The sequence below is a fragment of the Triturus cristatus genome, chromosome 3_2, assembly GCF_964204655.1.
Source record: "Triturus cristatus chromosome 3_2, aTriCri1.1, whole genome shotgun sequence".
NCBI classification, from domain to species: domain Eukaryota; kingdom Metazoa; phylum Chordata; class Amphibia; order Caudata; family Salamandridae; genus Triturus; species Triturus cristatus.
Genome location: NC_140584.1, coordinates 240,194,683 through 240,220,165, shown reverse-complemented (window position 1 = coordinate 240,220,165; position 25,483 = coordinate 240,194,683).

Genomic DNA, 25,483 nt, shown 5'->3' with positions numbered 1-25,483 from the left:
GTTGAAGCTGTTGCTGTCTCTCCATATCTGGAGCAGTACCAATACCTCAGTCCTGGTGACTGGGTCTTGGTGAAGAAACACATTCAGAAATTGTGTCTGGAACCTCGGTGGTGTGTACCCCACCAGGTCATCCTGGTAATGAATACAGCTGTAAAGTGTGGGGGTCTTCGCAATTGGACTCACACGGCCCACACCGGTGGAGTGGAGTGCCCTTTTGAAGATGTGACAGAACATCTCCCTAAAGTGCAACCCACCACTTTGTGCTTTGCACTGCATTGCGTTACTCCATATTTTTTGGGCCATCAAAGCCACGTAAAGTGACTATGCATGGCTTCAAAATGTGGCTTAAGGTTTGCGTCACTTTTGTATTACATTGCTTGGTGCAAGAGAGACTCAAAATGGGTCATAAATATGACCCTGAGAGGTAGATTTACAAACATTTTGTGCTGACTTGGCATCAAATGTGATGCTAACCAGCACAAAATGTTTTTTTCCTAATTAACCTTCCAGAGCAAAACTTGTTTTGTGCTGGAAAGTACCCTAAAAGTAATGCAAAGCAACACGAAGCACTGCTTTGCGTTACCTAGCGCCAAGGGGGCGTTACATGGGTGGTACATGGGCGATCCCATGCAACCTCCCATGCCTTTTGACGCAAAACTCAATCTACAAATAATAATAGACAGGGTTTTTATTTCTCCTTCATTTTCAGACTTTGCATGTGTGCTGCACTGTGCAGAACACATACAAAGTAGGGAAAGTGTTTAAACCTAGGCATAGTATTTTGTATGGGAAGGGTGCCCTTCCTGTACAAAGCCTATGGTAGACTCAGGCATGCACCCTAGTCCGATGGTGCTAAGGTGTGTGCCTGGCACACAGCAGCTGAAATCAGCGCTGGCGCAAGGGAGAGGGGTGGAGAGGGCCATATCTCTGTAGGTGCTCTCCGGCTCTCTCCCTGTCATTCAACATAGCACAGTGCAGCATTTTTGGCTGCTGCACTGCTTTGGGTTACAGTTTTGAAAATCTGCGCCTTAGTGTTAACTTGCACACAATTCCTTTTGTGTTTGTGCCAATCTAGAGGTAGTGCAGGCATAACTCCAAAGTCTCGATATTTCTATTCTTCCGTATCCCACTGTCCTTGATATTTCTCAGCCTTTCCTGTTTTTCCCCTTTCCTTTATTGCTCTAGTCCTGTCTTCTGCCAATTCCAAAAAGTTCACCCCAACCTCAGTTCAAGAAAATGTCAGATTGTGTCTCTGTGCATAGGCTGTGTCCAGTGTCATTTTCAGTCTAAGAAAACTGTTAACTGGATCCATCACCTTAGAATGTAGATGTCTATTCAAATGCTTGAGCAAAGCAACTTCAGAAAGTACCAAATCATAATTTGAAAAATAATATTGGAACTGTTCCTTTCCATAAAACAGATAAAACAGAAGGCTACATGTAACACCATAGGTAAAAGGAATATGGCGATAGGTAATTCCCACTGCTGTTGACTCAGGTAACTGCATACAGACATAGCAATCCCTTGAATCCATAGTGTCAACATACTCATAAAGCAATTTAAAATAAGCATTTGAAGAATTATGTCATCTAGATGCACCCCCATGCAAAGCCTTATAATCTAGTGTGTCTAAACTAATATCTGTAGGACTCAGGATCTTAGGGGCACCACTATGCTTAAGCTCAGCTACTGTAAGAAATGTAGGTGAGGATAATCCTACGAGTAGATCAATTGGTACTACAATCCCAGCTATTAATACACCTGCAAATATGAGCCGATGCTTATTGTTTTTTATCAGTTTTCATGACTTCTCTAAAATCAGATATTTTAGTAGGAAGTTGCAGCAATCAGATTTACTTCAGTGTGCATTACTTGTGTGGGTGACAAATAGAGTCCATAAATTCCTTGATGAAATTATTTACAAAGTCTTTGTGAGCCTTCCTTAGCCCTACTCTGTGTTCTTCTAAAATGGCACAATTCCGCTCCTTCAGCAGCCTTGGGCCTAGGTAATCTTCTTAATTCTTTTTAACAAAGTCTATTCAATTGTCTCTATTCAAAAGTACATCTCAAAGTTCAGTCCAGAAATCAAACTAATGATAATCTGTGTCAGGCTGGTCCATGGCAAGGTAAAGTCAAAACACAGGATTTGCACTTTTATCCTCCGAATACCAAAGTTCTCTTTCTCCTTTTCGGCAAAATATGCTCATTCAGGGGATGAGTACCTCTGACAGGGTACTTTAGCTCCATTTGTTATCCAGACTATGGGTTGTTCACTTTCACTGTCACACATGCCAGAATCCTTAGTATCCTCTGGGATAGCACTCAGTTCTCATTCCACAGGCAGTCTTACTATCTCTCCTTCTTCTCTGCTCGGCTAACAGTCCTCAGTTTCCACTCAGGTCTCAGTTAGTGGCTCAGGTCACGACTTTCCATCTATCAGATCATTGAGACCCACTTCAGGCAAAGGATGAGCTGTAACAGGCTCTTGCTGAATCTCAGTACTCTGTGCACCCAAAGAGAGAAGAAAATGCCTCTCAGGAAGCATAAGTTGACACTAGTCTGCTAAAACAACACCAGTAAATGGTAAGGTGACTTACTGCGTTGCCTTGTGCCACAATACTCATAAATATGCCCCTAAGTTCCTGGGTAAAAGTGACTGTGATCATACTTTTGAGTATGTCGAAGTTTGGATATTGATCTTGGAAGGATAAGATCCCATTATTCCTGGAGTTTATTTTGTTTGTGGGGAACATGCATACTTCATATTGCTCAGGGAATGGTATGGTACATGTTATTTAGGCATAGTTTTCCCTTAGACTTATCATGTAGAACATCTGAATGATACTGTGTGAGAACCACATTTTAGAAATAAATGAGCCAGTAGTGGTGCTGAAATTGTGGTAGACATTTTTGGTGCAATGATTCGCCCATAGGAGTAATCTTGAATGATCTCAAGATTTGAAAGTTACCCACCATAGTGAAAAATTGGCAACAATTACAGCAAGTTCCTTATTGTCTTTAGATACTAAAATGGTAACTATGAGATCCATGGTTTAGCAAAATCGTCTTGCGTTAGACATCCTCCTTACGTAAGAGAGCGGAGTCTCTGCAATGTTAAAGGTCCAGTAGTGCTGTACTTACATTCCTGACAGAGTAAAGACTGAAAGAAATGTATCAACAACATGACTGACTTGAAAGGAGGGATGAATTAGTTGGAAGCTATAGGTGCTTGGTAAGCAATAGGCAATGGATTTGTGCAGTAGGCAAATGGTTTGGAAACTTTGGAAGTGGAATACTTGGTTTCATTTTGAGACCCTTTGTGATAACTGCCCTTTTGTCATGTAGTCCCCTACAAATCTATATAGGATCTGCAAGTTTAGACAACATACACTAAAGGATTGGTGTCCAGACTGATTGCAGACACCCCGAAAGGATATGTTAGTCTGTAGACCAGCTAGCTCACAGTGCCACTATGAGCCCCTCTTAGCAAGGAGCAAATAGTTTCTGGCAACTATCAAACAGGACAACCCTGACCCCTCAGTCACTTGTTCTCACTTATTCTCAGAGAGATATACAGAATAAACGGTGGGGATGTTTTCAATAAGCATTTATTGAACCAGCATCATTCTAGTATAAAATATGTGTGCTGCAACAACTATTAGACAGAAACAGATATAGACGATTATAAGCACCAATAGAATAAATTGCAGGTAGAATTCTACCATAGTGCTCAAACAGTGAATATATGCAGGCATATAGATGCATGACAATAACGATGCAACCCTAACTAGATGTACCTGAGTGTACCTAGCATGTATGAATGTGTAGAGCCAAGAGTCCTCCTAGCAAAGAGCCAACCCCATTACCTGATGTGAGAGAACGAAGGACCCCATCTTGGTATCAAGTTGGACACCCCGCAAGGGATGTCAGACCACTGCGTGCTGGAGTGTCTGCGTGCAGGGACCTCAGTGTCTCGCGTCAGTGTGTCAGAATGGAAGCTTCTCCTCTGGTTTGCCCAGTGATGAGATGATGTTTACATACCCAAAAGGTACCCTCAAGGGCTTTTCATAGATGTGCCATTGTACTGTGGGCATGTCGGCCAAGGATGATAATAGTGATGACCCTTATACAGAGTTATCATGCAGAAGATGGTAATACCGCTGTGATATTAAGAATACTCATGCATAATAAATAAAGCTAGTTTTTCTGAGAAAACCACACAACATTTATTGAGCACTTAACTAAGTAAAAGGTCAGCCCCAGAATGGTTATGTAGAGCAAGGTAGGACAAATGTAGGTAAAAGGTTGTGCAACTACCTAGGCCTAAATTAGGGTACATTGGGGCCATAACAAGTTCATATATAATCTTTTGCCACTTTCAAATAAATCTCTGAAGGCTACCTTGTGTAATAAAATGACCACTTGGTAAATTTGAGGAAAGGTAACCAAAAAAAACAAAATTTCTATTAAGTTCTGCAATTCATCAATCTTCCCCCTAGGAATATCACCTTACTATTCTGCACGCTCAGCTGTTCCCTTTTCTCTAGGCCTGGGCGGAGATCGCAGAGTTCTACTCAGCAGAACTCTGAGAAGGGCCAGAAAAACTGTGCTGCACTGCTCGCACTGATTTTTAGCACCAGAAGTTTGTCCCACGCTGTAAACTCAGTGCGAACAGCACGATGTGTCACATCAGAGGACGCTGCTGCTTCTGCCATTCAAGTAGACATTCTACTCAAGTGGCAGCTTCCTCAACGTGAGCAGCAGATTTCTCAACGTGAGCAGTCTTGACCTGACGCAACCGCCTGCATTAAGAAATCTCACTGATAGGAGGTCTAGCGTGATTTCTTCTCGCAAGCACTTCCCAACTTAACTCTGGTGAGCCGCACAAAAGAACAAACTCTGCTCCGTGTCACTTCGCAGAATTTTTTTGAACTCTGCATGGAGTGGGCAAAACTCTGCGAACTCCGCCGGCACAGCGTAATTCTTCACCAACCCCTACTTTTCTCCACCCATCACCTGTCACCCTCATACCCGAGCACTGACTTGTGCAAGTCACCATCTTCCAGGAGTGTGGCAGTACCGAGGGCCCCTCTGAAGGTCTTCTCCACCAGGATACTCTTTTGTGAAGACAATAGCCTCCTATGTTTTTGGGCTAGTTTCAGTTCCTGTAATGCAGGTCTGGAAGCCATGTTCCTACTTCCTCTTCCCTTTTCACCCTCTCCTTGATCTTTCTTGTCCATCCTTTTCCTTTCTTTGCCACACCCACTATTCTTCTTTCTGTCCATCCTCTATTTCTCCTCCTCTCCACTCCTTCTGTTGGAGAAACAAATGTCCTTCTTCAATTTCTGTGGTTTGTAATGTCACTCTTGTTTGTCCTTCTTTTCTTTCTCAAATCCTATAGTTTCCCGATCCAGGCTTCGGTTGAGTGGCATTCCAGTGAGGAAAATCAAGTAAGTCCCCTTTATTCCCTGCCTTTTATATCCCTACGTTATTCGCCAAATAGCATAAAAATACATATATGGATACATATGTGTGGAGGCTTTGGGTGAGCCTTCTTCATCCACCCTTGCTCTGGTGTTGAAATGCCATACACATTTTGCATTTGTACAGAACAGCATACAGCATGGGACAATGGGTCGGTCAATGCCTACTTCAGCTATTGGATCACTGGCACAGTTGTGTGATCACATGTATAAATCTGTCTAAAAAGAAGTGTACTTAAGTGTGAGGGCTGGAGAGGCCAACATTTTACCTTGCCAGTGCTTTTCTTGTTTCCATTGTTTATCTTTATTTTATTTCTTGATCATCCTTGTACGTTTACAGTATGTCTTCAAGTAACAGTAGTTTGACAGCAATACTACCTATTTATGTGAATTAGAATCATATTTTCTTGTGATGTTCATTAGAAAAATTCAAAAAGTATGCCTGTTCACCTGCCTGCTTGGAAGCACTGTTACAGTTCATTTAAAGTTCTATATTAGGAATATTTTTTTTTACTTAACTCTTTTTTTGCAAGCATATGGTTGCTAAGTTTAGACAGTAATGTATTTTCTTTTTTATGGCATATGCTTGCAGAAAATAATTTTAAAAACCCATTCTGACAGCTTGCCAACACCAGGCCTATTCACTTGTTTAATTCTGCTGTTAGAATTCAAAGCAGATGTAGCTCTTATCTGTCAAATAAACAGTGAGAAAATCATTTTTGTAAATAGGAGAAAATCATCTATGAAATCCTTACTCAACATCCCCATACGGTTGTAGCCAACACCACTGAAAGCTGGGACACCATGAGGGCACATGTTTGTTAGCTCACATTTTTACTGCTAAGAAGAAGGTTACATGTTAGATCAATATTTGCACAGAACATGTTTCAGTTTCCATGTTTCATGTGAGGGAAATGTGCCCTCAAACTTTGATTTAGCATACAGCAATGGTCATATTATTCACAAACTAACAATAGATAACTATGTATACTGTGGGTGATATTGCAAAGACATTAAATAATTAATGCAAATGATACAGTAAAGCATATGGTCATGAAGCATAATTGTTTTCAACTAACAAAATCAATAAAAATAAGTATTTGAAATAAAAAAGGCAATGATCATCAGTATTTATCTTATCTATTGCTACAATTGTAAGTGAGGGTAGCATGATTTCAGTGAGCTTCCTATTAGATACCTTAGGGCAAGAAAAATGAAACAATATAACCCTCTTCATGATGTTAGTTCACTGAAAATTAAATGTAAACATTTTTGGGGTCCAAAACTATTCTGGCAACATTAAAAGGGTTTTGAAGCCACAAGTAAATGCAATTTTGTTCACCTGTTACAAAATAATTAGCTTACATCTGATACAAAGGGCAGTCTAGTTGTATTCATCCCCTGAAGTTCCTCAAATCAGCTTGCAAGGGAATCATACATAACTTTCTTTAAAAGTATGTGAGTAATGGTATTGTGTTATTTTTCAAAATGTTCAATTTTTAAATTAAGATAATAATTAAAGTAATCAAATTACAAATTCTTAATTGAAGTCCATCCATTATACCCTTCATTTATTATCATTTCTTGAATGGATTTCCTTTTTATCAATTTTGGTGTAAGTTTTCACCTACAACCACAGTATGTCTTCTCTTTTCTAATATTTGTCTAGCATTCAATTTACAGTAAAGCAGTCAATGTTTGCTTTATGGATGAGTTCCTTCCAAAGCTCTTCAATCATCAGATCCCTGAGTGTCCATATTAATTTCCCCAATGTCTCTACTATCTGATTCATATCAGGTACACGATAAAAGTAAATTACTGATTTACATTTCTGTAAGTTTACTATTTTTCAGTATTGACAAAATTGCAATTTAATAGTAACTTTACGACTGTGGAGTTAAGGTGGAGAACTCTGCACATAAAAAGATATGTGCGGAGTTCTTCACCCAATTGTGTAGTCTTGCAGTCATAAAGTTACTATTTAATTGTCTTTTTGTCAATACTGAAAAAAGAGTAAAGAATAACAGGTTACAGCATGCAGAGGTTATATTTCTATCAGACTGTATATAACAGTTCCCAGTGATCTCCACTAGGCCTTAATCATGGTACACCAACTTTCCAGGGGGTTGAAACAAAAAGAGACCAGTTCAAAAAATCCTGTGAACATTTGGCATAGAATATGTTGGTCCTTTGTTGTTGAATGGGGCTGGCCCTTCAGTGGCTGCTCTTGACATTCACAATGGTGGTTGGGATCAAAGTCGTGTTGCTGACAGCACACATCAATCCTGAGTATGAAAGACCAAAATCTAGATGACTGGCTTATTGGAAATATGATCTGAATTTCACGTTTTTTCACTCAGCTCAAAGGATTAGAAGGAAAACTTTAATTCTTTTCTATTGTAGTCAGCAATTGTAAGGTCCTTCCTATCACCAGTGCAAGGTGCTGTGCTGTCTTTATTTGTATAATTAAAAGCTGAGGATTGTGTGTGTTATGAGTTACTATAGAGGCAACAAAGAATCCTGTCCTCCAACTACTTCATCACCATATGTCCACTTTGTTGTGTACACCTCACCGGCAATGATAGGGAACAGTAGAAATACGGGTGGCTAAAACAAAATAGAAGATGCATTTTAATACTCTTTCAGTCTGCATAGTCATTTAGACTATACCTAAGGCATATAAAACACAAGAAGTTAGTATGTTAAACATACAACAGTCTTTCTACTCACTGCTCTCCAACAATAACTGCTATATGTTGCACCGTAATCCTAATGTTTGTGAAGAAAACATCCCAGGAAAAACCTCAAAATGATTTGCAACAGAGTATAAACCTAGTTTGTTTCTATTCCTGAATTTGAAGTGCACTGAAAACTCTCATTGTACTCCTTAGGGTTTTTCTTGTTCCGAGTTGTGAACAACTGTTTTGGTTTGCATATTCATGTTAGCTTTTGTAGCGGAATGCTTTTGGAAGTTTCCTTTATCTAGAACACTACCCTTGGTTGGTTATGAAACACCATGATACTTTGCTCATTAGTGCTGTGGCTTGTCTGCTATACTTGCTTCATTGGTGATGTTTTCTGACATGAACTTGTGCAATGCCTGCACTTACAGGGGTTTATTCTCAAATGTAATTGTGCACTTGAGTAAATCCTCATGTATAAATGTACTCTTAGACTTTGTATTAAGTTTACTTTACAACTTTTGGCTGTTCACCATTTCTGAGTGTAACGTTATTTCTAAGACTTACAACTCTCCATACCTTCAGTTTAGTTGTTGGAGTCTGAAAAACACCAAATACTAGGTTAAACTAAGATTAGCAGCAATTTTATGATCATATTTTATGTTCAGCACACTTGATGGAGAACTCAGTTACTGGTGCGCAGAACTCCCTTTGGTAAAGTGTCTGGAAATTGATAAGAGTTTATTAAACTTTTAAGAAATACTAAAAGTATGTTTATGTTAGAAATTAAACTTAATCAATTCTATATATTTATTTTACAAGTACAACAAAATAAAATCAGTACTACATCACCAGTAGCTCTAGTTTACATTACAATTTATATTAATTTGAATATATTTAATTAAAATAAAATTATTGTTTAAGATGTATTTAAAAAAATCAAACATAACATGTTTCTATTTACTATCATGCAAAACTTATTTAATATTCTGTATAAAATTGTTTAAAATACATTTCATTATTGTTAAAAAAACTTGCATATATTTAAAAATAGAAAGCTTTAAATATATAATGAAAAATATTATTTCTATTTTATTTCTATTATTTTTTAATTAAATTTATATATATCTTTATAAAGTAAATGAATGCGTTTTTTACATTATTTCCTATCAGGTTTATTTTAAGTCCCTGCAGGCATCAATGTGTGATGTTGGATTTACTCGTGGTCTGAGATGTAGTACATTTACTACTGATTTGGATCGTTTTTGGGTGTAGCAACTACATAAGTACAACTTGTGAATAGAAATGTGGGTACTCTCTTCCTTTAACCCCCATTACCCCTCCCATTTAGTAGTAGGCATTTTGATTTTTCAGCCACTCCCCCATCTCTGCCACATTTACTAACAAAACATATACATTCATTTGTGTAGATCTCTGCAGTGAAGGTGGAGATCTCTGCCCAAACAAGATAGGAGCACAAGAAACGTAGACCTCTGAATGTAGATTTGTGAATAGTATTTTGTCATATGTGAGTAGTACTATTATAATACTAATATATATACTACAAAAGACATTTTGTGAACAGGCTCCGCAAAGTTGAATGTGACTGTGAGTGCAGCTGTCATTAACCTTTATTTTCTATTTTACTGGTCACCAAACAATGATACAAAAATCCTCGCTTTAGGAGGCAAATCTGGAAAAACGAGCAGTGGATAATCTGAATATGGAAAGGTACAATAAACTACTTCATCTAGAATACATTTGTTGAAGAGCAGTGGGTTTGGTTATTGCTGTTGTTTTAATGGTATTAAGTTCATACAGGATTTTTGCACATATCCAAAGAGCTAGGTGGAAACTCAAGTACTGTGAGAGCTTAGTATAAGCTTAAATCCTTGCAAGAGGATGGAGAGTCCTGTGTGTCCTGTGATGGGTTCCTACCAATACTGTAATGTTTGTGTCATGACCACAAAGATCCAGCCATTTGTTGTGCAAGCCCCATGCTACTGCATACAGGCATACAGTACACACAGGCAATGATATTTGTTCTAGCCACAAAGGATCCATTTTGTACCTCTTGTGGTCATATTCATGACAGTGCGAATGGATGGCAGATTGATTGGTTATCATGTTAAACCTGAAGACGGATGGCATGATGATTTAGAGCTGGACTGATGATATAGAGCTGCAAGTAGAAATTGTTGGAAAATGGCCCTCTATACAGGGTCACCCCAAACATTTTGCCTTCCTCCTACACTATTTTCTGAATTCATTTTTGCTGGCCTAAGGACACTGAGCACACTGCTAACCAGTGCTAAAGTGCATGTGCTCTCTTTCCTCTAAAACAGGGAAATATTCATACTCAATTCGCAACTTGAATTTACTTATATGTCCCTAGCAAAGTGTGCTACAGTGTGCTCAGGGCCTGTAAATTAAATGCTACTAGTGGGCCTGCAGCGCTGCTTGTGTCACCCACTTAAGAACCCCCCTAACCATGTCTCAGACCTGCCATTGCAGCACCGGTGTAGTTTAAGCTGCCATTTCGACTTGCCAAAATAAACCTTTTTCGAGGCCCAAACCTTCCATTATGAAATATATGACACCCCAAGGGAAGAGGCTCCACAGCACAGAGGACCACATGCAATGTATTTAAAAAGCAGGACCTGTACTCTTAAGTTTTACATGTCCTGGTAGTGAAAAACTCTTACATTCGTTTTTCACTACTGCAGGGCATATATCCCTCACAGGATATTCCATTTTTTAAGTGTAATTTCCAAATGGGAAGATATCACTGAATCAAGTTGGTGTCATTGGGTGACTTGGTAATCCAAGATGACTAACGCTAGTCAGCCCAAACATCAGTTAACATATAGGTCTAGGGCTTGGCATCAGGGCGAATAGTACACCCATGCACTACTGGACCCCGTCACCTGATGTGCCAGCTACCGTGACTGAATCAATGGTTCAGGACCAGGCTGAACCCTACATGTCTCCCACGATGGGTATACAGTGAGGAGGGCCGCAATCCTACAAGCTGTGATGCCTGCAGTGCTGGGGGGTGCCGCCACACCTGTAGGCTGGTGCTTGGTGCCATCTCTCCATGCAGCCCAGCTGTGGGCACATCAGTGGTACACCAGTAGCAAGGAGGCCGTCCAGGTGGCTGGCCACGTTGAGTCTCCCAAGAGACACTGAGAAGCCCACCTCCTGGGGCTTGTGAAGTGTGCGCTGGCTGGCCTTCTGCAGCTGGAAAATGAAAGCCTGGCCAACCCCCTTGTGAGTCCCTCGGGCTTCATCTGCTGCCCTCCTTATCGATGCTCAGCTTGGGCATGAAGAGAATGCGGGCTACACCGTGGGGGCCGCCAATGCATCTGCAGGCCTGCCCTTGGTGCCGTCTTTCCCTGCAACCCTGCTGACATCCCCTTGGCACCACGCCAGCAGCACAGAGGCCATCCAGGCACATGGCCCCAGTGAGTCTCTGAGAGGTGCATACTGAGGCCTAGAGACACGTGCGGTGGCCGTCCTCTTTTGACTAAAGGTGATATCCAGGCCAGTCCCCTTGTGAGTCTCTGGTCTTCATCCGCTGCTCTCTGCATTGGTGCTTGGCTCGGGGGATGCGGAGGATGCGGAGGATGCGGTCTACGCTGTGGGGGCCAAATGGACCCGTGAACCAGCTGCCAGGTTAGCACAGACATGGCCAAACCAAGGGGGGACCCTTTTGGGGAGAGTTTGCAATGCCTGGGGGCCCTGAGTACTCCACTATGGGCAACATATTGCAGCCCCTGCCACCTCTCTTCTAGCACTTTGATTGCTGCTGAGTGCTTGGGGTGTACTAGGGGCCAGTGGGGACTTGCTGTGGCTGAACACCGTGGCCAACCCCGAGCGTTGATTGAGGCACCTTTAAAGTTGAGGTCTACTATGATCTCTCCAAATCCAAAGAGTGACTCCAGATTCTGTGCTTTTGCAGATGGGGGCTCCGCATCAGCACATGGACCACAACACCCGGTGATTGTGCAGCTGAAACCATTCCTGCTACCACAAATGAACTGCAGATTCGGAGAACCCTCATGCTCACCAACTTGCCCCCCTGCATCGCTGACCGGATGAGAGTGAGGTCCTCTTTCTCTACCTTCCCTCCCTCAGTCACCAGGGGCAAGTTGCTCACGGCCATCTGCCAGAGACTGCTGGTGTGCTCCCCTGCTCATCGCCCCTACTCTTCAGGCTGTAACGGATGGAGAGACCCAAGGCAGCCCTGCAGGAGCCCCTGTGCTGGTTAAGATGCTGCTGTCATCCATGTGAAGCATGCCCATTGGGCACAGACTGAGCAAGAGCCCCCTCCATCCTGGGTGAGGCATCGACATCCAGGGGGCGCATTTCCTCAATTGAGTATCTATGAGGGGATCTCAGCTCTGGCCCCAATCCCCACGCAAGTGAAGGCTCCTGAGAGGGACCACTGACACTTGACCTCAGCTATCTGCATCACTCTTGGACTGACTCGGGGCAGTGGGACTCACCCTCCCCTCTTCCCCTAAGATGCCGAGCTGAGCATTGCAGCCCAAGCTTCGGGAGCACACTAACCAAGGGCTGCCCCCCCCAGGTGTCACAACCCTTCTGCCTCCGGCTGTCCTGCCCCACTGGGCTCCATCTCACTCCTGCCTCACCGCTCCATGAACACTCAAAAGATGGGCTGGCTGTGCCCAGCTGCGCCCATTCTCCTGTGGTGGTGGACCACCCTTTACCATTCCGGACATGCCAATGCTTGTTGTTACCTCCCTTCTTTCAACATGAGACAAACTGGACAGGGTATTAGCTGCAATCGAGAACTGCCGTGTTTCCATGGAAACCAGGCTTGGGTCCCTAGCCATGGAGCTGAGCTTCCTACGTGATGACCACTGCAAGCCTGCTGAGAAACTGACTGAGTGGAGAAAAAATACTAGACTCCCAGCAATTGTTGGCTACTGACAACAAGAGCGTGATCCAGGGCCTTCAAGATCGAGTCAGCCAACTCTCGTTGGAGAGGGTCCACTGAGTGGCACCCCACCGCCTTCTGCTGGGAGCTCCACCACACCCCATGTTGGCTAAGCTGTTAAATTTTAAAGACTGTGATGCAATTCTCAGAGCTGTCAGACAGACTGGCCCCCTCCATATCAAAGACAAGGTCATAATGTTGTTTCTGGATTACACCAGAGCTGGTCAGTGCTAGCTCTACTCCTTCCCTAAGGTCAAGCACTGGCTCCACCAGCTGGGGGTCCAATACTCTTTCTTATTCCTAGCCCTCCTCCAAGTTATGTCAAACTGAGTCTTCATATTCTTCATGGATGCCAAAGATTCATAGAACTGGGCAGACCACTGTCACAGAGGCTTGGCTGTGAGACAAGTGGGGTCCTCTTCAGGCCACCCTCGACCACGCTGGAGGCGACGGAGCAAACAGTGAGCGGAGGCCCACCCTCAACCCTCTCAGCCAAAATCTCCTGCCCTAGAACAGATTATCGAGGTCCATAAACAAGCCTTGCAAGTAGTAGCCAGCCTGGGGACAGGCACTTTAGCCACGGATGATGAAAGAGGTCCACACATCTTCACCTCGGATGATAACACTGTCCGTTCTGACAATTCCCACCCGGGCTCCCATGGCCCACCACTGGTGACTCCTCAAATGGGGGAGAATATATTTTAACCCCCCTCCTCCGTACCTCATTTGTGATTTAAAAAGATTGCATATCCTTTATCCCATACACTTCTTCCAAGTCATCGGGACTGATAACTGACTTGCACACTGCAGACCCCACAAGGGGCTGAGGCACAGTGGCCCACTCCTACTGGTCCCTACACCAAAATCTACTAATCAGGTCACTGCTCCTACACCCTTTGGTCATATTCCACTAATCTTTAGGCATCACACTAGTGGCAAATCAAGGGGCTACAAGCAGCTCCTGCTGGGCCTGATGAATCTCAGCCATAGCTAAACATAGCATGTTACACTCCACATACCACTTCTTGGTCAAGCCACAACCCCCACAATAATCTGGAGTTGTCAACTGTATGCTGTTTGGGCATACTACTGTTTATAGTAGGCTCTAAATGTTGATTTTTTGTATAATTGTTTATACTACACCCCACCACCCTATCCTTGTGCACCTGGCCCTGGCAGGCAGGTTCTACACACCCCCACAGGGCACTAATTGGGTAGTCTCGTAGAAAAGGGGTTACCCCAGGTAGCCCCTCACTGCACAAATCACATTCACCCCCTACACACAATATGGCTTCCCCTCATAATGTCAGGTTTCTCACCTGGAATGTGCGCTGCATGCACATGGCAAGGAAGAATATCTGCTGTCTACTCGTATTCTTAGCACCAGCAAGCACACATAAAATTCCTGAAACCCACACAATTGGCGAGGAACTGGTTCACCTGCATAGGTGCAGGAGAGGTACCATTCACTCCACCACCTACTCTGCATATGAGCGAGGCAGCATTATTTGGATCAGGCCTGGGATCCCTTTTCAAATGATCAGGGAAGCTTTTGATCAGCTCTCTTCGAAGTGCTAGCGCACAAGACAGGGATGACATGGTCACTCAGGGGGTACTTTAACTGCGTACTTGACCCCAACTCAGATAGGTCCCACTCTCCACTTATGTGCTCTCCTCCTTATGTGCAATCCAAATGCTTTTGAAACTGGGTGCAAGACTGGATGCTCTCAGAACCTAGACATCCTAGTACCAAGCTCTACTCCTTCAACTTGGTACCACACAACCTTTACATACACTTGGATTGCTTCCTCTGCTCCATTCTCTTAGTCCCTCTCGTTCACCACTCTACCTTGGCAATATCATCTCAGATCACAATGCACACATCGTGGACTTGCAATGGGCAACCCCTCATCCTCCTACAACAATTTGGCAGCTCCCAAGAGATTGCCTCGAAGACCCTGTCTTCCGGGAGGCACAGGAGACCCACATTTGGTGATATTTTGTTGAACACTTTGATGAGAGGCACCTGTATGCAGGAAATCATAGGGGTCCACAGGACACTGGATAGCGAGATAGCAGAGACAGGTTAGCTTCTATCCCGGCTGGGAAGAGTGACAGACAGAGACCTCATAAAAGGCTGTGAGCTCGCCAACACAAAAACGCAATACCTGGCCCTCTTGGAGAGCTTAGGATGCTTCAACTTCACGCCCCATGCAGCCAAAGTCCGCAGGGAAGGCGACAAATCCAGCCGTCTTCTTGTTTGGCTGATAAAGGCAGGAGATCCCTGTGAGTACTATTATGGAGGTAGGGGCGCCCTCGGGGACCACGGTCCACACACAGGGAGAAATATTTCAGGTATTTCTCAAATGCTATAAGTCCAAATATCAGACACTCACAGAAACATTCATGGCAGAGATGAGTGCCTTCTTGTCAGACCTTCTTGGTATCCAATCACAATTGCACTTCTGGAAGAACCAACCCCCAGCTCCAATTGTCAAGATAATGCTGGCAAAGGTGGTCACTCTCCCTCGCCTGCTTCATTATTTTGCAAACCTTCCCATAGCCCAGCTGAAAATGTTCTTTAGCAAGTTGGATTTATTGCTCGGTGTCCTAATCTGTGGTAACAAACACCGCCAAATTGCTGTGAAAATATTTCAACTGCCAGTAGGACGAGGTGGACTGAGTGCCTCCTCCTTCGAGGCATACTTTCTGGAGGCGCAATTACAGTGGCTGTTACTCTGGACAGCTGGATGCTACCTGGGAGAGACTTGCTGTGGGCCGGGCCCTTTGCCCCTCTCTGTGATGTGGGCTTGCCTTCTCCCAAGATTTTACCCCATGCCCCTGGCCCCTGTAGGTGGTGGTAGCCCACACCTGTATAGTCTGACTGCATCACCTCACTCATGATACTACTGCATATTCACTGGCACTCTATCTAGTAGGTCGGCCCCGTTTTCCAGGTTTTTACTCATCCAGAGAACTAAAAGTGTGGACTGAAAACTCACTGGTCACCATAGGGAACCTATTCTGTGACAGATATCTCCTCAACTTCAAACAACTTACTACAGACCACGCCCTCTCTCCTGGACAATTCCTCATCCACAGGCAGCTTTGGAGTACGTGCCAGGCCCTATGGGGCACGCTGGATGCACAACCCACCACTCACCCAGTGCTTCAGACTATACTCATTATGGTCGAGGGGCACCATCTCATCACATTGATTAACAAAGCCATCCGTGAACTCATGGGAACCCCCCAACAGCACTGCAGAACAAGTGAGAGCATGACTTTGAGAGGGCACTCAATGACAAAGTATGGGAACAGGCGTTGGAATTCCCTCAACTTATTTCTCGAAACGCTGGCTTCAAAAATATAAAATTCTTTATGCTCCATCGGGGTAACCTGACCCCTGCACAATTAAATTGTTACTTCCCAGTACTGCCACACATCAGACGCAGATAAGTTCTACTTATTGGATATTTTTAGTATTTGTCTTATTTTATTTATAAACTTAAGCTCTATGTTTCTAACCTGGTGTGGAATCTTTTTGTATGGTGTTTTCGCTGTTTTACTGTTTGAAGTGTTGCACAAATACATAACACATTACTTCTAAGTTAAGACTGACTGCTCTGCGCCAAGCTACCAGAGGGTCAGCACAGGTTAATTTTGGGATTGCCTGCTTCTTACCCTACTAGGATTGTGTTTGCTGCTTGACTGGGGCTCATACCTCAGTCAAGCAACAACCCAGTTTTTAACAGCAATGTATTAATATGATTACACTTCATTATTATTTACCTCCACTAGACTGAATACAAGAGCAATTCTGTGGATGTCCTTTCCTTTTTGTGGTTCTTCACTTGACTGTTGAGCAGTTTTAATCACTCACTTGCTGTAGAGATGTGGCCAACAAACCAATGACCATTGAGGTTATCCTGGCACTTTAGTTGGTGTGAGAGGCTAGCCTTGGGGGGGTACTTACTCGAAGATTGAGGCTTTCAGCTTCTTGAAGAATTGAAGAGGGGAGGAAGAGGCTCTGATTTGGTGTCGGAGGTCATTCTATGCTTTGAGAGTGATGTAAGAGAATGTACAATCTCCTGATCTGCTTGTGCATATGTGTGGGGCATGTGCTAGTGAGAGTCCAGTGGAGAAGAGGTGTACAAACAGATATCCTTCTACTCATGTACAAAAGTCTGACCTAGACCGCACCATCCAAAGTCAACTTGCAAAAATCAAACAACTTGTGCTTTTTAAAACTCCCTCACTCATCTGTTTATATTCTAAGACACGCTAATAGATGACCTCTCTCTAAGAAACCCTACCAAGGGATCCACAACCATAACATGACTCATCTCAATCCAAAAAACACCACCACAGGCCAGCACCATTGCCTTGAAGTGCATACTCCTCAACATAAGATCAGTCAAAACACACACTTGAGAGGGTTATGTCTCGCTCCGCCTGTGCTGCCTGTTTACATCCCCTGTCACCACAGATCCAATACACCCTCTTCATTCTGTTATTTTGACGATCCCATCTCCTCCATACTCCTTTTCCTGATGGATAGCACTCCATGGCCCCACACTGCCAGAACCCTTTTAATGTTGGCCTCCTTACCACAGCCATTGCCCTTTTATTTTGACCTACCTCATCCAGCACCTAGAAACCCTACCTACTCACCTGGCCTTGGGTAATGCCTACCAACAAGGGTGGGGTCTTCTATAAATGCTGCGCCTCTGCATGTGCCAACTGCTTGTCCTTCAGACTTCCCAAGAAGTGAGTCTGTTGGTCCTGAGGTCCTGTTTATTTTTTCAAAACTTGACATCACTTACCTGGTGCTGCGAACCATTCTCTGTTCTAACATCTACCTTCTGTCATGACATCCTGAGTTGGCATTTTCTGCTTAAGGCGGTCTCCTTCAAGGAAAACAAAAGAGACAGTCATTACTTGCACAGTAAGGTGAATTTCCGTGCACTCATGCTACCCAGGAAAGAGCGCAGCAACTTATAAAAGGACTGTTGGACGATGGTATGCTGAGTTATTTTTCAGGTCTTTAGGTTAGAGCAGCAGCCAAAAACATTCACAACGAAAAGGCCACAGCCACAGGAACCTGAAGGCAAGACGCCCCTCTGAACTTTAAGAACTGGCAAGACACAGTGAAGAGCCCACAAAAGAGGTAACTAATTAACAGAGAACACACACTTGTATGGTTTTGTGCAACTAACCCTGAGACTAAGTCACTCCTTCTGTCTTTTGGGAATAACAAAACCACAGACCCTCATTTTGTAGGAAGATACATGATTATTAGCCATGCTACTTATTGACACATGGCCACAGAAGAAGTCTTTAGGAGCTTCAACTCTCCATCTTTCAGATAGACAAGGTGCACAGACTGGAAGTGGGGATTGGGTAAAACAGGGCAATGGTTAGGGAGTATGACCTTTCCTCTACTTTACAGAAGGGATCCTCAGCTCCACAAAAAGGTGCGACTTTGGAGATCAGTGACCAAGGAAGTCAGTCAACACCCACCCAATTTGTAGAGGATGTCTGGCAACTCTCTTCTTTTTCACTTTCCCAAACCCATTTCCCTTGGGGGCTGCTCCCTGTGCACAGTTGTTGTGCCGTGTGCATGGTGCCAGACTTCAGGGGGATTTGGCTTTGCTCCTGCAGACTCCTGGAACAGTTCAGGTTAGTGTTTTCGAGGTATTGGCAGAGTGATGTCGGTCCTCCTAAATTTAGACACTCTTAGCAAAGTTCTTTTTCACATAGACAGGCTGGAATTCCCTTCACTAGCTTAATTTGCCACTCTAATATGAAATGGCAGCATTATGCTACATGAGGATAGATTACTTCAAAATAGAGAGGCATATCTATCATACACACAAGAAACCCTTAAAATGCACCCCTGTTGATATCTCAACTTTTTAATCTTGAAAGACCCTTTCAATCCTGTTCAATCCAAACCATTAAAATACATGGTAATTACACATGATTCATTGTCTTCCTGTACATAGCTTTTGCCTCCTAGACCACTTTCAGAAACTAACCACACAATTTGAAATGCAGTACACAACCAAAATCTTCATAGGTGACTTCTATGCACCTTGCAAGTTAAAGAGACACTGGCATCAAAAGTAAAGGATATATTCTCAGGTCACACTCTCAGTCAACATGTTCTGTCTAATCTACAAGAAAGGCAACACCCTTACTTTGATAACCACCAAGCATGACCACTATGCAACTGCCATGGTCTGACCACCTTGACATTCCCTTCGATACTTTCCAGCAGGACTTCCAGAATACATCTATCCAAACCCATTAAAATATTAAAAATACCCTTTAGAATAACACAATGTAATGCTTCACAAAACAGCTACGATCAATTGCTGCCCCAAAGTCCAATGTCCAAACACCATATGTTTATTTTATGTACCTATTAGGTCCATCCATATAGGAGCCTTCTATTTAAAATCCATTAGGGACAGAGCCCACATGCCATAATTCATAAAATATCTAAATTCCACATGGAAAGCAACAAGAACACTTGAAAAAATATGGGGAAAGGCAGTAACTACAGAAATGCTACTAGTCCTAGAGACTCAGAGGGGAATTCAAAAAGACCCCATCTTCCTAATCAAAACCAAATTATTTGTGGAACAGAATGAACGGTATGTGAAGTATCTAAGTGCTCATAAAACACTGCAAAATCCCTATCACCCAACACAGAAACACAAGCTCAGTTTCCATTACCAAACACATTGCCCACTTCTTTACCTGTGAAAATACAAACACTACCTACCTCTCATATCAGGCAGAAATTTCCCCAACTGGTCATTTTTCATACAACTCGATGCAGAGGAACACTACAAGTCATTACAACCACCGACCTCACCAATACAGCATTTTAATCAATGACCTTATTAGAAGAAGGTATATTTCCTACAGCCCTGAAATCCAATCAAAACATGCTCCAATTCAAGAAACCAAACCTCAACTCGAGTAACCTGCAAAATGTCAGAATAGTTAACAAACTGCAATTGATGCAAAACAACTGCTGACCCACGTACTTAGCCACAATCTACTGACCAACATTCAAACCATTCTCAGGTATACATTTAGCACTGAGACTTCTACTGTTCAGCTCCTAGACAATAGCCTAAGAAGTGTGGATGAAGAGATCTCCTGTCTGCTGCTCATACAGGATATGTCAGCAATGTTCAACGCTATCAATCACAAATCCATTCTGAACAAACTCTTTATTCCAGATTGGATCTACAAGATAACGTTTTAAATTGGGCCAATCATGGTTCACGTTGAGATAACAATCCAAGAACATGGATTACTATATCCTTGTTTTGCCTCTTTAACTACAGTGAACGCAATGTTCAGTTCTCTCAGTTCATCTATGCAGTGGAAGCTTTGGGTTCAATAATCAAAGATAACATTTCCACACATCAATAATGTGATGACATTCAAGTTTATCTCAGAGTTCCCAACCTATCAAACATAACAAGCTTGAACAAACACCATGAGAACCAAATACCTGCTAGAAAAACAAATAGATTAGATACATAAATTGTCTCTAAAATGAAATCCCAATAAGATGAGATTCCTATATATTGTCTCAAACCATTCCCCTCCCAGTGGAGAAATGGTTGGTCGTCGTCTGCTCTTTTACCATCTCGCCATCACGTCTTCCACTAGCCAAACTGTTGGGTTTCACAATTGACTCAAAACTCCGCTTGATTGAACACATGATTAAACAGTAGAAAGCTGCCTTCCTCTAAATTCACCTCTTCAGAAAAATGATATCATCAGATCCATCTATAGATTTCAGGTCAGTAGTCCAAGCACTGCTTCTTTCCAACTTCAGTGGCTTCAGTGCCTTCCAAGTTCAACAACTGCACTGTTCAGGACCATTCTTTTCACAGTAGCTCAACTGGTTACTAATGTGAAAATATCTTACCCTTATTCTAATAAATGTCCACTGGCTACTGTTAAAGGCACACATCAACTTCAAATTGACCTACATAACCCAAAAAGGTGTCTGTGCTAGATTCCGTGCTTACCATAAGGAAAATTGTAAAAGATGTAAAAGTATGAAAAGGGATGAATCTCAACTTCTATTCAAAATTCCAAAAAAGAAAAGCAAAACTTTAAATCAGGCATGTTCTTGTGTTACCCAAAGACTGTCATACCATGTGCCTGAAACTACCAGGCTAAACAGAAGTCTCATTTTCTTTAAGAAAGAACTCAAAACAGACCTGTTCGTGCTGCATCTACCAGTGTAAATGTGCCTTCCATGACCTCCCTGAGTTAAATTGGACAGACTGTCCCTATTCTATCAACACTAGTTCCAAGCATTGATGTTTCCCAAATGTAATTACTAATAGACTATGCGTTTGTTGTGGTTATGCCGTTGAATAATACTGATTTTACACTGGTACAATGTAGCTGAGCTGTATTGTATGGTTGGGCCTCCACTATGCTCTTACGGAATTTAACTTCCCTTTGTCTCCCTACCTTGATGGCCTTGAATTCTCAGACCAATTTCCACATCTGCATAAGCAGGCTCTGTGTTTTGTAATTCAAATGCCCATTAATTTGCAGTATGCCTACCCCTCTGTTTATCCTACGTGCAAATGTGGTACAAACACTTTCCCCAGCTGCCAGTAAAAAAATTTAAGAGAGTGTACAGACCTCTGACCCCACCCAATAGTCTCTCCTTCCTGGCAGCCCCCAAAAGTTGTGCGACACCCCTCTTACCTGTAGTCATCTCAGGTGGCAAACGCAGGGACCGTCGCACCTCCCCCCCCCCGCACCTGCAGCCCACATGGGGTGGCAAACGCACCGACCGCCATGGGTGCCAAAAGGTCTAGCTAAGTCACATAGGGGTGCATTTGGCGCTTAAAATATAGCACACAAAAACTCTTGTTTGCAAACAACACTTTCACCCATTGACGTTGTGCCCATGCTCCAGTGTTGAAATTTTTAGATGAATGGATTTAAAATTGCACAATGTGGTGTAATGGTGTAATTTCAGGATTTAGTGCTAGAAGCTGGAAAGTACACAAAACTACGCTGGTGTACGAAAATGTAGAATGGGCCTATTAATAATCAAGGTTGTTGCTAGCATTTCCTTTGCTTTTTTTTTTCATGTGACCTACCTGTGTGAAGTGATTGTGAATTTCTCAATAAGTGATGAAGGCAGTAAAGACAGGTGGGCAGATGCACAGATAAAAGTATACCTTGCTAATGTGTTTGTTCACAATCTCAGGTGTGGGATGCATGGTATGGATTGATAGATGTTTTTTATTCTTGATATACTGGACGCATTTAGGCCTAAACAATCTAAAGGTGTCCTCCATATATGACACAATAATAGCGACAGATTGTTGATGCGCAAACAAAATGGTTGCTTAAAAGTACCTGGAATGATTTACCAAATCCGATTCTCGATCTGCTATTTGTTAAGCCATTTCTTAAAAGAAAAACTGTCAACAGCCGATAACTTTAGTCAGCATTCCTGAACTGCGCACGATAATCGCCTCTGCTTGTCCTGTTCTGAGATATTATTACCACATAGAGCCACAGTCCGGTTACTGTTATCACCGACGAGAGAGTGGGCTAATCTTAATGGTTTGTGAAGCTGTTACCTGCAGTGCTCTGACATTCATCATGATCATTTTACCACATGCTTCCTAGCCAGCAAAGGTCTTTTATCTGGAAGGGACATCACTATGAATTATTATTTGGAGCTAGGTAGGAAATTGTATGTTGTAGATACCTTTTCTCATTATAAATCACAAACTCACATTTCACCATTCAGCCCCTCGAAGCTGCTGAGCCCGGGGTTTTGCTGCAGTTCACTGTTTAAAGTGCTCGAAACACATTAGGCCATTCCACTAAAAGGTACAATTTCTTTCAGCTCTAACTGCCCTTTTATATATGAATACACGCACCAAGAAATTGCTATTTTGAAAAAAAGTAGCAGACTTCTCACAGTGCTAATTTTTCTTAGCTTTTCTATTTTTTAAATGTTGATTATCCAACAGATCAGCTTCACCTTTCGAGGTCACTATTTACCAGTAGACAACCATGTTTTCTGAATCACGATTCACCGTGGGGCGGGGACAGGATGCGGCCTGAAGGTTAGAGCGGCTTAACACGACGCTGGGGAACCGGGTTCGAATCTTCGGCAGGGACGCTCAACATCCTGTCGTTCTGGGTAAATCACTTAATCCCCCAGTGCTTAACAAAAATGAAAGTGTTCGTCTATAACGAAACTGGTGCTCATGTAAAGCGCTCCGACACATGAAACGTTCGCGCTATATAAAGCTACGTGAAAAATAAACAAAAAGTACAAGAAACATTACAGCACTTCAAATGAAGCCTGAGCTACTCAATTAGATTATGAGGCACTTAGTCTGATTAGAATCAGACTTCTAGTTAATTTAGGAGCATATATGAAGGACCATATAATCTAACCTACCTCTCATTAGTGATATCATCATTTATGTTGCATGAATATCAGCAAAAAGATGGCTCTGATGTTATCATTTGAGATGTTATCCCTGTTGTCATGTGTGAGGTCATCAGCAGTGCATGTCAGGACGATGAGGTAATATTTTATGCAGCATACCATAGCTGGGGTTTTTCAATATTTTTTTAGGTTTTGACTTGGAACCGTAACCTCACTTTAACTATGTTTTTTCAGTAAATTACTGTGGGCTTGTTTTGTATAAACGCGCATTAATAAACGTAACTAAAACATGTTTTTCTTGCAACGTATCATGCACATTTAAAGCGTGTTTACACATAGCTGACGGGCTTGCAGCTGAACTCTCAGCTACGCCTGAAGGCGAGTGTCTGTGTGACGCTGTCCTCTCCTGGGTGCCTTTCCTTCCTCTGTTATTCCTATACAAAGTAAACAATCAGAATACAAAAGACACATTTTACTGTGGGAAAAACTTTCAAATTAGTATTTCTTTGAGCTGTCTTTTGGGTTCGAAGTATTGCACTTTCCAACTTTCTAAGCTGTTGTGCCAAAGAAGAAGTACCTTCTGCATCTAGTACTCTGGAGGGCATAACTTTGCAGTGGGTGTTTTTCGGTGATATAATGAGTGTTGTCTACTCACTCTCACAGTAACCGTTGGGGTTTTATGGTTGATATAGTAGCTGCAGCAGAAGGTGTTGGTTGTGCTACATTACCATCAGCCCCAGTTTGCATAGGCATGCTTGTCTCACTTTCACATTCTGTGCTGGTATCTCCATTTGTGCGTGCTTTCTACTGGTACTTCTCTACCCTCAAAGGTCCTGTCGCACTTTGTATAGATGGTTCTGTGTGAAGAATGAATACTCATTCATTTCTAATGGTTTTGTTTATATTATATTAAATAAAATTAGTTATATTTATATAAACTTAAATATTTCAAATGTGATAAGATGTTTTAGTTTTAATATTGTTACCTATTTTAAAAAGTTCAATAATATATGAGCACTTATTTTGTATTATTTAAACAAAAAATATGTCTTACCTGGGGGTTTGGCCCCTGAGGCTGATGTGACAATAGAACTGACACCATCAATGGATTCAGGTTGCAAAATTGTCACTGAGAAAGCCGCATCAGCTGTTGTAGTGAAGATAGGGCTTATTTAGGATGAGAAGTACAAGGCAGTACAACTGAACTCCACAGTGCGACAGCCCGACTGACCATCTTACAATTCTATATTCCCAAAAGGATCTCTTCCCTAACATTCCAATAGCTAAAGTAACATTGCTTACACAACACAACACAACAGAAATAATCTTTTCCTCCAGTCTCCTGTTGGGCAATTTGCATCAATCTTTCTGGCTGCCAGCCTTTTCTTGGTCCTCGACAACCGTTAATTCCACCTTCTTCAGTATTCTTCTGTGGTCCTCTTTGTGACACCAACAACATTTATGCGATAACGTCAGGGGCGGCTCCTCCATGAGAGCAGAGGAGCGTCACCCTGCTAAAAAACCGCAAACAGCTGAACAATAATATGGTAATAAAGTTTATTTATTACCATTTTAATATTCAGCAACCCACCCTGAAGGAGTGTCAGGACGGGGTGATGCAATTGCTGCTGAGTAGCAGCAGGAAGCTGTGCACTTATGTTTAAAGTGTGCATGTCCCTTTCTCCGGCCATCTTGCGATGGCCAGCCAGATGTGTGAATTTTAAACGTATCTAACCTAGCTGTCTTAGACAGCCGGGTTAGAGAAAGCACAGGCCTCTAGCACTTTTAAGAACACAAAGAGAGGCTGCTACCTCCAATCCTGATGATTCTCTCACAGCATGAGAGCAGTGCCGGGATTGGGTAGTACAGTTTCATGGGT